Source organism: Theropithecus gelada, chromosome 3 (genome assembly GCF_003255815.1).
Source record: "Theropithecus gelada isolate Dixy chromosome 3, Tgel_1.0, whole genome shotgun sequence".
NCBI classification, from domain to species: domain Eukaryota; kingdom Metazoa; phylum Chordata; class Mammalia; order Primates; family Cercopithecidae; genus Theropithecus; species Theropithecus gelada.
In genome coordinates this window covers 127,060,282-127,075,292 of record NC_037670.1, presented here as the reverse complement: position 1 = coordinate 127,075,292, position 15,011 = coordinate 127,060,282, and the positions used below count along the sequence as shown (strand labels likewise).

The following is a 15,011-nucleotide window of genomic DNA, read 5'->3' as shown; positions in this document are numbered from 1 at the left end:
GCATGTTGACATCTCATAAGATTTCTTGTTTAAAAAGGGTTTTTTTGCTTCAAAAATAATTTCAAAATGACTGACAAAATGACTGACATGGGCAAAAATCTAAATGTTTTATTGTATTACTTAAAACACTCTGTAGCCTATATCATATTTGTTTCTTTAACCTGATTTCCTGTGACTTTTCTATATATCCTCTTAATTTTAGCCAAATCCTATTCATGTTCTCAAAATGTTGGCAGACTCTCTTTACACTTCCGTGACTGTATTTATTCTCGCATACTCAGGAGACCTGGCTTCCAACCCTAGATCTACCTCTGATGGTATAAACAGATCATCAACGTTACTGAGCCTTTGTTCCTGTAGCTGTAGCGGAGGAATTTAGCTATGTCTTCCCTCGTACAGGAATGATAGTTACGCAAACTTGGAGCACTTGGCTGGGCGTGGTGGTTCACGCCTGTAATCCCAGCACATTGGGAGGCCGAGGCAGGTGGATAACCTGAGATCAGGAGTTCGAGACGAACCTGACCAACATGGTGAAACCCCATCTCTATTAAAAAAAAAAAAAAAAAAAAAAATTAGCTGGGCGTGGTGGCGTGTGCCTGTAATCCCAGCTACTCAGGAGGCTGAGGCAGGAGAATCACTTGAACCCAGGAGGTAGAGGTTGCAGTGAGCCTAGATCATACCACTGCACTCCAGCCTGGGCAATAAGAGTGCAACTCCATCCCCCCACCCCCACCCCCCCCCCCAAAAAAAAAAAAAAAAAAAAAAACTTGGAGCACTTAAGAAAAAAAAATGCAGTGTATAAATGTAACATTCTTCCCAAACAAATTGGTCAAACATGTTCTACACACCTTATGACTTATTTTCTTCCATCTTCATACAGCTCTTTCAAAAATTGTTTTTCTCTTCATTCCATTCAATATATTCAATTTTAGACAAAAACTTTTTAGCTAAAAATATCTATTTAATCCCCTAACTCCTAACCTCATTTCTCTCTCCTCACCTATTTTCAAGCTGTGACACTTCCCTTTTGGGAAGTAAGAAATGAAACAATAGATAATTTTAAAAAGGAGAAATGGTGACAACATAGGTTTTAAAAAAACATTTTGTCAAGTAGAAATATATAGGAAAGATATTTAGTTTCTAGTCCTTAAGGGCATTGTTAAATGTCCTTCACTGACTAGAGTATAAATCCCTACATTGAGTTAGTAAAGTATTTATTAAGGATCTTCTGTGTACTCAGCACTATGCTAGAGCATATATAAGATGCATGCCATAGGCACTTTCATTCACTCATTCATTCCTCATACATATATTGATATCCTATCTATTTATTCATTATAAATTAACTCTGCGCCCTCTGCATGCAAAGCCACTATTCCAGGCACTTGGTCCACACTGGTGAACAAATCAGACAAAAATCCCTTTTTCCTTCTTAAAAAGGGGCATTAAGGACCTGGTATTTTCTTCACGTTGGACTTTCAAATGAAATCTTAAGTACTTTTTAAAGTTTCTAAACCTAACGGAAGTATAGCTTTTGGACTCCTGTAGTGGGCTTTTGGTTCATCTGTTTGAATCAGAAATTTGCATGTCAAGCACTGCTGCTGGTTTTTGGCTAGTCACACCCCAGTTAACCAAGGGCCAATGGCACAGTTCCACCTAAAAAGCTTGGATGCGCTTTCAGAACTGGCTTCTGTCCCTTCAGGATCCATAAAAATTCCCCGACATATGGGTACAGAACTGCTCTATTGACACTGATAGGTGATCTGCTAGGTTCTCGGTTTAGAAAGTCATTTGGCCACTGACTGGAAGGCAGATGCTAAGTGACTACCACGTGAAAGAGGCTCGACTCCCCTAATAAGTGTATAGCTCATGGTGGCAGGGTGTTGTGCTGCCTCGACAGTTCCTACCTGCACTTGCAGATGAGCAAAGAAAGGGCTCAAAGCAATAAATGACTTGCCTGGTCATTTTACAGTTTTCAGTTCTGGTTTTAGAGTTTTTAAGAGACAGCTGGAATTTGAACTTGTATGCGATTCAAAGTTCATATCTTTTCTCTTTGCCACATTGCCACGTAGGAGGAAAGATAACATGGGGGAGGGTATGTTAAAACTATGTGGAAAGCCTGTGCTTAAAGCAATGCTTGGATAATGGGGAGCCACTGAAGGTTTTTGAGCAAGGAAAATAAAACCTTTCCCCCACCCCTAGGATTACTTTTGGGAATGAATCTTCTGCTAGAAATCAGTGGCAAATGGCATTTTAGGTGAGAGCTAGTAGTGTGGTAGCAGGCACTAGATAAGAGGTGAACCAGTGTGGAGGCAGGAGGGGTAGGAAAGGAGATGGAGGCATTATTGCCAAGGCGTGATAGAAGCCATGGGATCTGATAAGTGGTGAGAACTAGAAGGAGAGGGAGAACTCTGAAATTTGCCTCTGATTGCAGTTAAATGATAGCATTCTAATGACAGAGGTAGCAGTAGGTTGGAGAGATTGTAGTAGTATTTCTCTTTTCAGTACATTGGGTTTTAAGTATTGACAAGCCACCAAATGGAAATATCAAGCAAAGAGTGGACATCTAGGTATGAATATTGACACAGAATAGATGTGGATGTCAATTTGAAATCACAGGAATCAAAAGGATGGCCAAAGAAATAGGATGAGAACCAGGACAGTACAGGAGCATCATGAATACCAGGAAAAGAGAGGGTTTCAAGCAGGACTAGGCCATCAGAAAATCGAAACCTGAAGAGCTGACTTGTCCTTCACTACTAGGAGTTCCCACCCTGTGACTTGACCTTCTGCCTCTTCCCTCTTGCTGAAAGCCCTTCTGGATTCTCTCATGCTGAGCCTACCCTGACTCCTAGTGTCGGCTGCTTATTCCTCATGGCAGTGTCAGAATCTTCCTTTCTACCCCGAATCCATCCTTGACCCAGCACTGACACATACTCACTTATAGACTTGTTTTTTAGATTTAAACAAATTATTTAACACCAATACATGGTGGGATTTTAAAGTAGCAAGATTTATTTCTATAAGCCACATATGAAATTTTACTTTCATTAGCCTATATTCACATGTTTAGACTTCCTTTTTGCTTACACAAAGTATATTTAAGAGAGGATCTGCATTTTCTATACCTGGATCAGATTCCTAAAGTAAATCTTTGTTTCCCCTAATATAGTTTTTTTTTTTTTTTTTTTTGAAGGAAACCCTTTGTGTTTCTACTTGTACCAAAAGAAGAAAGTAAATTTAATGATAGTCATATTTATAGTATTGAGAGCCTTTCATTGATATTAAGCTTATTAATTTAACATTTGTAGTTTCTGATTTATTAAACTCAGAAACCTTTAATTGCTCTTTAAAGAATATGTGCTTTTCTGATAAGAAAATTAAAACATTCACTTTTTAAACTACTTAATTTGATATGTCAACAGTAAATATTTATTTTAATATTCCTTAGAGGTCTTAGTCCTTGTTCATTATAAATTTCGTGAAAAGAATTTTAAAAAATGATTTCCACAACCCACAGAACAAGAATTGCCTGATTTTGGTTAAAGCTAGAATAATAGTTGGTAGGCTCTGTGTATGACTTGCAGGTACTTCATTCTGGCATAGATGAGAGATTCAGACTAGAAATCTTCCAGTATGGACCTACAATGAAATATCTATTATGGGAATCCTTCAGATTTCTGGATCAACTGAAGTATAGGGCAGAAACATACAGATATCCACTATTAATGAAACTACAGAACATAGTTATCCAATATGCTGATGGCACAGGTCTTAAGTGGGAGTATCCAGGGCCTCTCAGATTGAAATTTTATGGAACTGGAATATTCCACAAGAGTCTTGGAAAGTTCATTAGTCAATACTTATCAACAAAATCAATTCTTACGTACTCCACACCAAGCCAGGGATCATGAAGGATCCAAAAGGTTCATGGGATATGACATCTAATTTACTGTAATTTCCCTAAATTTCCAGAGACTTAGGAAGTTTCATATAACCAGCCAGGTGCTGTAGCTCACACCTGTAATCCTAGCACTTTGGGAAGCTGAGGTAGGAGAACCACTTGAGGCCAAAAATTCAAGACTAGCTTGGGCAACATAGTGAGACCCTGTCTCTACAAAAAAATTAAAAATTAGACAGGCATGCTGGCGTGCACCTGTAGTCCCAGCTGCTCAGGAGGCTAAGGAGAAAGATCACTTGAGCCCAGGAATTTTTATTTCTTGTATTGGAGATTGATCTTAAGCTGCTGCTTATATTCCCAAAACAAAACAAATAATGAAATCAAAGTAAAGAAATTAGGAGAATCCAATGTGGCTTTCTATATCTTGCCTTCATTTCTCATATTCATGGTAGTTGTTTCCTATAAAGTCATTGTGAATACTGAATTAGCAAATGCTGAACCATTGCTCCTAACGTTAGGTTTATTTTTGTTAACCAATCAATATATAACCTTATTTTAAGTGCGTTTCTGTTTAAAGACACCCTATTTAATATATGTTATTCATTAATGTAGAACTAATTTATGGCCAGCAGAACTATAATTCAAACCTGAAAGAAGTTTATCTAACATATGTGTTTTTTCCATCAGACACATCACAGCCATCTTGAGCTTAAGAACTTGGGCATGCTGGCTCATGCCTGTAATTCTAACACTTTGGAAGGCTGAGGTGGGTGAATCACTTGAGCTCAGGAGCTTGAGACCTGTCTGAGCAACATGGTGAAACCCCATCTCTACCAAAAACACAAAAAATTAGCCAGGCATGGTGGTGCACACCTGTGATCCCAGCTACTTGGCAGGCTGAAGCAGGAAGATCACTTGAGCCCAGGAGGCACAGGCTGCATGAGCTAAGATCATGCCACTGTACTCCAGCCTGAGCAATACAGTGAGACCTTGTCCTAAAAACAAACAAACAAACAAACAACAACAACAAAAACCCCTCTAGGCAGCACTTCAACACTACACTCAGGGGCCGTTTTGTTTTATTATTTCTTAAAATGTCTTTTATTTCAGCCACATTTTCCAGATAAGTCAGAGGCCATTTTAAACAGTGAAATCACCAACAAAAAGCACAAGAATGTGAAAAACATGACACTAATTAAATAGACTGCATAGTGGATACCAGTTTGCAGTATGAGATCTAAAAGAAGGCAGAAAGTTGCCTTCTTTGACTTCAGCTGGGTATATATGTATTTGGCAGATCAACATATTTGCCACCCTGTGCATGCCCATAGATGATCCAGAGGTCCCACAAGTATTAATTCTAGGGTTACAAATAAATTTTAGACAGTAGGCAAATCACAAAGACAAGATCCATGAATAATAACGATTGACCATATATTGTTACAAAATCCAGGGCTTTAAATTCTTGAAACTGTCTATATATTTATTCTAAGATGCTTAATTTGATTTTACCTGCTTATCACTTGTTTTTTTTGGGGTTTTGTTTATTTGTCTTTCTTTGGCATTTTGAAATAATATATAGCCAGGGGCACTGGCTCACACTCGTAATTCCAACATTTTGGGAGGCCAAGACAGGCAGATCACTTGAGGTAAGGAGTTCAACCAGCCAGGCCAACGTGGTGAAACCCCATCTCTACTAAAAACATAAAAATTAGTCAGGCAGTGTGGTGTGTGCCTGTAATCCCAGCTACATGGGAAGCTGAGGCAGGAGAATCGCTTGAACCCAGGAGGCGGAGGTTGCAGTGAGCTGAGATTGCACCACTGCACTCCAGCCTGGGTGACAAAGTAAAACTCCATCTCCAAAAAAGAAACATACATATATAAACATGAATTTATATAATATATAACCTATTACATATTTATGTATTGTGTGTTATATAATGTCATGCCATGTATAACATTGTGAGATATGTTATATAATCCATTAAATATAAGTTTAGTCATAAAATATAGCTTAGAAATTTAATATTTCAGTTTATTCATAAATAATAGTGTTGCTGAAACAATTAAACTACTATGGCAAAGTGAAAATATTAAACTACGAATTTCCCGCTAACTAAATAATTTCATGCCAATGCATGTCTTTTAAATGCTGGTCATTGCATTCTTTGAAATTCTTTTTTTTAAAGATTCTTAAGTTTATCTTATGAGACATAGATGTCATCATGTGAACTCTCAATAAATGTTAATTGAAAGGCCATTTCCACTGTGCTGGTAACTAAAGAAAATGTATTAAATGGAGTAAATGTTGTAGTTTTAACAGTAAACATTGGAATACATGGGTATCTCCTCATCTAAGTTCTTCTAAGGAAGTCTTTTAAAACATGATTTAAAGTATAGCATTCTGAGGTATAGCATTATCTTATTTATTTTTTCTTGTTCTACTTCTAGTTTGATATTTTGTATGATTTAAGTCATTTTCTGTTATTTGCAGTGAAAACTTTTCAGGGTAGAAAAACTACTTCATGATTATTATCAACAGATGTAAAATTGCTTGACCCTTATTTTATATGAAACTACCCACCATTATTTGACACAACTTTTTCTGCTTGTGTATTTAACACAAAATTATTTTGATAGTGTTTATTTGTAGGCAGTATTTTGACAATTGATACAAAGTTCAGCTGTAACAATTGCTATTGCACAAGAAAACAGCAAAATAGACACATAAATTGTGTCAGTCATATACAAATAGAGATTTAAAATAAATCATTTATTACTGTGATCATCTCAAAAAATAGAAAGATATAATAGAAAAAAAGAGCCTTAGGGTGATAGTCATTGAATATATGTTCTTAGTGAAGAGCCTTCCAGTAACTTTCTTGCCACTGAACTAAGCCTTAACAAGCTAGGCCTTAAGTTTCTTATCTGTAATATGAGATGGTCTGATTAGAGATCTGTAAGGTCCTTTTCAGGTGTAACATTTTATGATTCTAAATGTTATTAATTAGAAGCAATATAGCAAAGCAGATCATCAAGATATAAATTCATACTGTACTTTAAATCATTAATTCCACTAGAAAATGTACAGATCTACTTCTTTTTAGCTACTCATCCATTCAATGAACACTTACTTTGCATTTATTGGACTAGGCTGTATACTAGCCCTGAGAATAATAAGGGTGAAAAACGGACACATCCCTGACTTTGTGGTGCTTTAAGTTGCAGATGAAGGCATTTCAAGCCAGACCCAGCCTTGGGCACAGGCAACACCTTATGTGGGGTTCAGTAAGGACACCTTTTCTGAACCCCTCAGTTCCCTTTCACTTTGTCACATCATTAGGTTCTCCTTTTGCTAACTCCAAAATGGACATTTTTAGAGTCATTAATTCCAAATTAGACCACAAAGTTGGCACAGTATCTACGGTCATGAGTCTGCTAATGACAGGAATATGTTCTGAGAAATGCAGTGTTAGGCAATTTCTTTGTTGTGCTAATATCACAGAGTGCACTTAAACCTAGATGGTATAGCCTACTACACACATAGGCTATGTGGTATAGCCTGTTGCTCCCAGGCTGCAAATCTGTACAGCATGTTATTATACTGAATACTGTATACAAGTGTAACACAATGGTATTTGTGTATCTAAACAGAAAAGGTACAGTAAAAATATAATCTTATGGCACCACTATCCTATATGTGGTTCACTGTTGACTAAAACATCTTTCTGCAGCACATGACTATAACTACTGCTATGTTAGATATATGCTGCCTGGACAGAGAAGATAGCTTCCTCTTTCTGTCCTTCATTCTGTTTCTCTTTGTCTTTTAACATACTTCCCTAACTACTGCCACTCCAAAATCTCCCATTTACAAATCAGAGAAATGAAGGGTCTCACTCTGTCACCCAGGCTGGAGTGCAGTGCCATGATCACAGCAGCTCCCTGTGGTTTTAACCTCTTGGGCTCAAACAGTCCTCCCACCTCAGCTGCCCAAGTAGCTGGCACTGCAGGCATATGCCAGCATGCCCAGCTAATCTTTTTAAGAGATGGGGTCTCACTATGTTGCCCAGGCTAGTCTAGAACTCTTGGGCTGAAGGAATCCTCCTGCCTTACCTCCCAAAGTGCTAGGATTACAGGCATGATATCTGGGCAGGGACACAAAGCCAAACCACATCATTTCACCTCTGGCCCCTCCCAAATCTCATGTCTTTCTCACATTTCAAAACAAAATTATGCCTCCCCAACAGTTCCCCAAAGTCCTTAACTCATTCCATCATTAACTCAAAAGTTCAAATTCAAAGACCCATCTGAGACAAGGCAAGTTCCTTCCACCTATGACCCTGTGAAATAAAGAACAAGCTAGTTACTTCCAAGATACATGGGAGTACAGGCATTGAATAAACACACCCATTCCAAGAAGGAGAAATCAGCCAAAACAAAGTAGGTACAGGCCCCATGCAAATCCAAAACCCAGCAGGGCAGTCATTACATCTTAAAGCTCCAAAAGAATCTCCTTTGACTTCATGTCTCACACCCAAGCTACACTGACACAGGGGTGGGTTCCCAAGGCCTTGGATAGCACCACCCCTGTGGCTCTGCAGAGTACAGCGCCTGCACCTGCTTTCATGGGCTAGCATTGAGTGCCTGTGGCTTTTCCAGGTGCACAGTGCAAGCTGTTGGTGGATCTACCATTCTGGGGCCTGGAGGACAATGACCCTCTTCTCACAGCTCCACTAGGCAGTGCCCAGTGGGGACTCTGTGTGGAGGTTCCAACCCCACATTTTCGCACTGAACTGCCCTAGTAGAGGTTCTCCATAAGGGCTCCACCCTTGCATCAGACTTCTGCCTGGACATTCGGGCTTTTCCATACATCCCTTGAAAGCTAGCCAGAGGCTCCAAAACCTCAACTCTTGCCCTCTGCATACCCACAGGCTCAACATCATATGGAAGCCATCAAGGCTTGGGGCTTGTACCCTCTGAAACAACAGCCCATGCTGTACCTTGGCCCCTTTTAGCCATGGCTGGAGCTGGAGCAACTGGGACACAGGGTGCCATGTCTCCAGGCTGCACAGAGCAGTGGGGCCCTGGGCCTGGCCCACAAAACCATTTTTCCCTCCTATGCCTCCAGGCCTGTGATGAGAGGGGCTGCTGTGAAGGTCTGTAAAATGCCCTGGAGACATTTTCTTCATTGTCCTGACCATTAACATTCAGCTCCTTTTATGCAAATTCCCACAGCTGACTTTTAATTTCTCCCCATAAACTGGAAGTTCTTTTCTACCACATGGTCAGGTTGCAAATTTTCTAAACCTTTATGTACTGCTTCCCTTTTAAATATAAGTTCCAGTTTCAGATAATCTCTTTGTGTACACATATGAGTGCATGCTGTTAGAAGCAGCCAGGGCACATCTTACATGTTTTGGTGCTTAAAAGTTTCTTCCACCAGATACCCTAAATCATCTCTCTCAAGTTCAAAGTTCCACAGATCCCTAGAGCAGGGGCACAATGCCACCAGTCTCTTTGCTAAACCATAGCCAGAGTGACCTTTACTCCAGTTCCCGATAAGTTTCTCATCTCCATCTGAGACCTCCTCAGCCTGGACTTCACTGTCCATATCACTATCAGCATTTTGGTCACAACCATTCAACATGTCTCTAGGAAGTTCCAAAATTTTCCTTATCTTCCTGTCTTCTTCTAAACCCTCCAAACTGTTCCAACCTCTGCCCATTACCCAGTTCCAAAGCTGCTTCCACATTTTTAGGTATCTTTATAGAAATGCCCCACTTCTCTGGTACCAATTTTCTGTATTAGTCCATTCTCACATTGCTGTGAAGAACTACTTGAGACTGGGTAATTTATAAAGAAAAGAGGTTTATTTGGCTCACAGTTCCATAGGCTGTACAGGAAGCATGGGTAGGGAGGCCTCAGGAAACTTACAATTATGACCGAAGCAAAGGGGAAGCCAGCATGTCCTATATGGCTGGGGCAGAAGGGAGAGAGTACGAAAGGGGAAGTGCTACACACTTCCAAACAACCAGATCTCATGAGAACTCACTATCTTGAGAACAGCAAGGGGGAAATCTGCCCCCATGATCAGCTTCCACCAGGTTCCTCTCCCAACAGTGGGGATTACAATTCAGCATGAGATTTTGTCAGGGACACAAAACCAAACTATATCAATCTTGTAATAGTTTTTAATCTTTTAAAATTGTGAAATATATTAGATATACATTAAGGTATCTATAAGTGTATAATTCAGATCAAATACCCAAGTAACCACCCAGGACAAAAAATGAAACATTAGCTCTCAGTAATTCCTCTTATGCCCCCTCACCCACTCTAACATAGCAACTATCCTAACTTTTATTATCATTTTTTTCTTGTGACTCCTCATAGTTTTACCATCTAAGCATGAATTTCTAAACACCCTCCTTTTGCTGTGCCTGTTTTTTAAACTTAGTGTAAATAGAATCATACAAAATATATTTTTTTGTGTCTGGATTATTTAACTCAATGTTATATTTGTGAGAGCCATCAATATTATTGCATGTATTTTTCTATTGTATGTTTAGTCCTCTATCTGTTGTATCTCTAATTGACATTAGGATTGTTTCCAGTTTTCAACTGTTACACATAATGCTACTTGAGCATTCTTGTACATGTCTCTCCATATACTTGTACATGCACCTTGAAGGGTTATTCACCAAGGAATGGAATTGCTTTGTTACAAGGTTTGTGCTGCTTCTACTTTATTTTTTTATTTTTATTTATTTATTTATTTTGAGACAGCCTGGGTGTCACCCAGGCTGGAGTGCAGTGGCATGATCTCGGCTCACTGCAACCTCCACCTCCCGGATTCAAGTGATTCTCCTGCCTCAGCCTCCCGAGTAGCTGGGACTACAGGCATGCTTTTTCACGCCTGGCTAATTTTTGTATCTTTAGTAAAGACGGGTTTCACCATGTTGGCCAGGCTGGTATTGAACTCCTGACCTCAAGTGATCTGCCTGCCCCAGCCTCCCAAAGTGCTGAGATTACAGATGTGAGCTGCCGTGCCCAGCCTATTTACTCTTTTAAACACTAACTTCAAACAAATAGCCAATGTCATGCTTAATTGTGAAACTCCAGGAGTGTTCCCATTAAAATCAGAAATAAGGAAAGGGTGCCTGATATGAGCATGATCATTGCATATAATTCAGAAAATGTTTACCAAGGCACTTAGAAAATGATGCATACATATGGGAAAGAACGAATGACCATTATCTGTAGCTGACAAAATGCCTACATAAAAATACAAAATAATATTGTAGTACAATAAGATGACCAGTTACAATATAAATATACAAATATATAGCTTTCCTATTTAATAATAACAAGTTAAAAAACATATTGAAGAAAAAATCCCATTCACAGTGATATGTCTCAAATAAGTAAACAAACAATAATAAACAAAAAAGAAAAAAAGAGTAAATTCTCCATGGTTATTGGCTAAGCCTGTAAGTGTCATTAGCAGATTCTAGCCTACAGGGCGAGAGGTAAGGTAATGTGGCAATGTAATAGAAAATTGTGTTTAAGAAGCTGGACCATTTGTCCCATAAATTTTTCCATAATCTGGATTTTGCTTATTAGTAAGCCTGTATTTCCATTATATTCATAGAGCCTTAGTGCATAAATGTTTTATCCAGGTCACATTTACATTTTTTTCTTCCTTTTTTTTTTTTTTTTTTTTTTTGCCAAGGCTACTTTCTAGGTGGTGCCATGAACTTTGTTTTTTGTTGTTGTTCAGGCTTTTATTAAATTTTGTTATTGTCACATGTACATATTTATGGTTTACATAGTGATGGCTTTTTGTGTGGTGGTGGTGCTGGTGGTGGTGGTTTGAAGCAAGATCTCACTTGGTTACCCAGGCTAGAGTGCAGTGGCACAATCAGAGCTCACTGCAGCCTTGACTTCCTGGGCTCAAGCATCCTTCCACCTCAGCCTCCCAAGTAGCTGAGTCCACAGGTGTGCACCGCTATGCTTAACTAATTTTTTTTTAAACCTTTAGTAGAATCAAGGTCTCACCACTTTTCCCAGGCTGGTCTTCAACTCCTGGTTTCAATCAATTCTCCCACCTCAGCCTCCCAAATTACTGGGATTACAGACATGAGCCACCTTGCCCTACCCATAGTGATATTTTGATACATATAATGTGTAGTAATCAGATCAGGTTAATTAGCATAGCTGTCATCTCAAACATTTATCATTTCTTTTTAATTATTTTAAATTCAGAGGCTATATGTACAGGTTTGTTACACAGGTATATTGATATAGCATAATGCTGGGTTTAGCCTTCTATTGGACCCATCACCTAAATAGTGAATATAGTACCCAGTAGGCAGTTTTTAGACCCTCGCTGCCCTCCTTCCCATTCTGAAGTCCCCAGTGTCTATTGTTTCCATCTTTATGTCCATGTGTACCCATTGTTTAGCTCCCACTTATAAGTTAGAAAATGCAGACTTTGATTTTGTTTCTGCATTAATTCACCTAGGACAATGGCCTCCAGCTGCATTCATGTTGCTGCAAAGGACATGATTTCATTCTTTTTTATGACTGCATAGTATTCCATGGTGTATATGTACCATATTTTCTTTAGTCAGTCTTAATTGATGGACACTTAGATTGATTCCATGACTGCTATGGTGAATAGTGCTGCAATAAATATAGCAGTGCAGGTGTCTTTTTGATAGAATGATTTCTTTTCCTTTGAGAATCCCAGTAGTGGGAGTGCTGGGTCAAATGGTGGTTCTATTTTTAGTTCTTTGAAAAATTTCCATGCTGTTTTCCATAGGGACTGAACTAATTCCAACCAACAGTATTTAAGGATTCCTTTTTTTCCACATCCTTGCCAGCATACTATATTTTGACTTTTTAATAATAGCCATTCTGATTGGTGTGAGATGGTATCCCATTGTGGCTTTCATTTGCATTTATCTAATGATGACAAGCATTTTTTCATATGATTGGTCACTCATATGTCTTCTTTTGGGAAGCATCTGTTCACGTCCTTTGCCCACTTTTTAATGAGTTTTTTTGTGTTTTGCTTGTTGATTTAAGTTCCTTGCAGATTCTGGATATTTGTCCTTTGTCAGCCTGATAGTTTGCAAATATTTTTTCCCGTTCTGTAGGTTGTCTGTCTGCTCCATTGATTGTTTCTTTGCTGTGCTGAAGCTCTTTAGTTTAATTAAATTTCATTTGTCAATTTTTGTTTTTGTTGCATTTGCCTTTGAGGTCTTAGTCATAAATTTTTTTTCTAGTCTAATGTTTAAGAGTTTTCTTTTAGGATTTATATAGTTTGAGGTCTTACATTTAAGTCTTTAATCTCTCTTGAGTTAATTTTTATATATGGTGAGAGCTAGGGGTACAGTTTCATTCTTCTTCATATGGCTAGCCACTTTTTCCAGTACCATTTTTTGAGTAGGATGTCCTTTCCCAATTCTTTCTTTTTGTCAGCTTTGTTGGAGATCAGTTGGTTGTAGTATATGGCTTTATTTCTGAGTTCTCTGTTCTGTTCCATTGATTGTGTGTCATTTTTGCATCAGTACCATGCTATTTTGGTTACTATAGCCTTGTAGTATAGTTCGAATTCAGAAAATGTGATGCCTCTTGGTTACATGAACTTTCATCAGGAGGCACATGATATTGGTTGTCTCCCTTTTAGTGATGTTACCTGCAATTGATAATCCTTGCCTGGGTCTATTAATTCATTAGGGATTTTAAATGACAATATTAGAATACTATTATTTTCTCTTCATTTATTAATTAGAATCCTTCTAAAAAGAGAAACTTCCACTCAGTTATTTGGTTACCCTGTTGTAGAGGCATGATAAATGCTTGATTTTCAAGTTTTCAGAATGATTAATTGATTCCCCAGTATCCTTCAAAGGTGAGAGGTGTTGGGGGGTGTTTTTGTTTTTTTGGAGTTTTTTTTTAAGTATTACTGTGAACTCATTTACTTAAACATAGTTATTCCCATCCTTTGTAATTGTTAGCTCATTGCCAGTCCTCCTGGCCCATTTTTGGGGTAGTGGGAGCCTTTTGACATGACTCCAAATCGCTTTGACATGATTCTAGTAGTCTTGGGTAGATTTTTTGCTTTCTGATGTGATAGAAGCATTGGAGGCTTATTTGTTTCCATGCTGAAAACTTGGAATCAGTCATTTCTCCAAAGGAGCCTCCCCTTTTTCTTTAAGTGGGAAATGGTATTTAGAGACTAGAATCTCGGAATAAGAGGCACTCATTGCTGCTAGGTTAATCTCTGTTTCTATGCCTTTTTAATGACAGAACTAGGAAAGATAATGTATATATAAAATACATCATAATATTGCCAATTCAAAGTCAATAATTACACAGGGAATTTATTTTACCTCTTCAGTCTTACAGATGTCTCTCTTCTCCACATCAAAATACTAGTTTTCAATGACATTATGTAATTATTCATTGACTTTATCACACAGTGTACACATAACTGTTTCAGAATAACACTACTACCAACAATGTGATTATAAAAAGATAGTTGCAGGTCTTTTTGTCCTTAGGGTAAAATCTACTTAGGATTCCTATTCAAATCGGAATGGTTCCTTTCCATGAAGTTATACTTTGATACATAGTTATATTCAACTGGTTTATTTTTTCAAATTCTAATAATTGCTTCTTAATTTAATAAAGTACTACATTGTTCTAGGTCATATCTACAAAACAAAGTATATTTAAAGAATTCCAGCTTGTATCCCTAACCACCCCCCCCCACCCTGTTTCCTCCTTCTTCCTATAACTCATTTTAAGGTTTATCCTTTCATTATATTTGTAAATGTCATTTTTTAATTCATAGTATAGCTTCTGTAATTTAGGAAGATTTGTGCTTTTGTTATAATGATTATTTTATTTTTATATTCATACCATTATATAATGACTTTGTCCCCTCTTTTTTTGTAATTTTGACCATTATCTCTTAGTTTTATACAATAAGTTATAGTGCAATTAGCTTCGTCACCCTCCATTCCTCACAGCATTAATTTGACATAGTATTCTTCTTTGGATAGTGTCCACCTCCAGATGGTCTTTTATGCCTGCC

General features: G+C 38.1%; 1 protein-coding gene across 1 annotated transcript in view; it reads left to right on the top strand.

Annotated features, from left to right (window-relative positions):
• CCDC146 (coiled-coil domain containing 146) overlaps positions 1-15,011 on the top strand; it is a 176,483-nt gene that overhangs the window by 73,273 nt on the left and 88,199 nt on the right. The gene's annotated exons all lie outside the window — the stretch shown is intronic.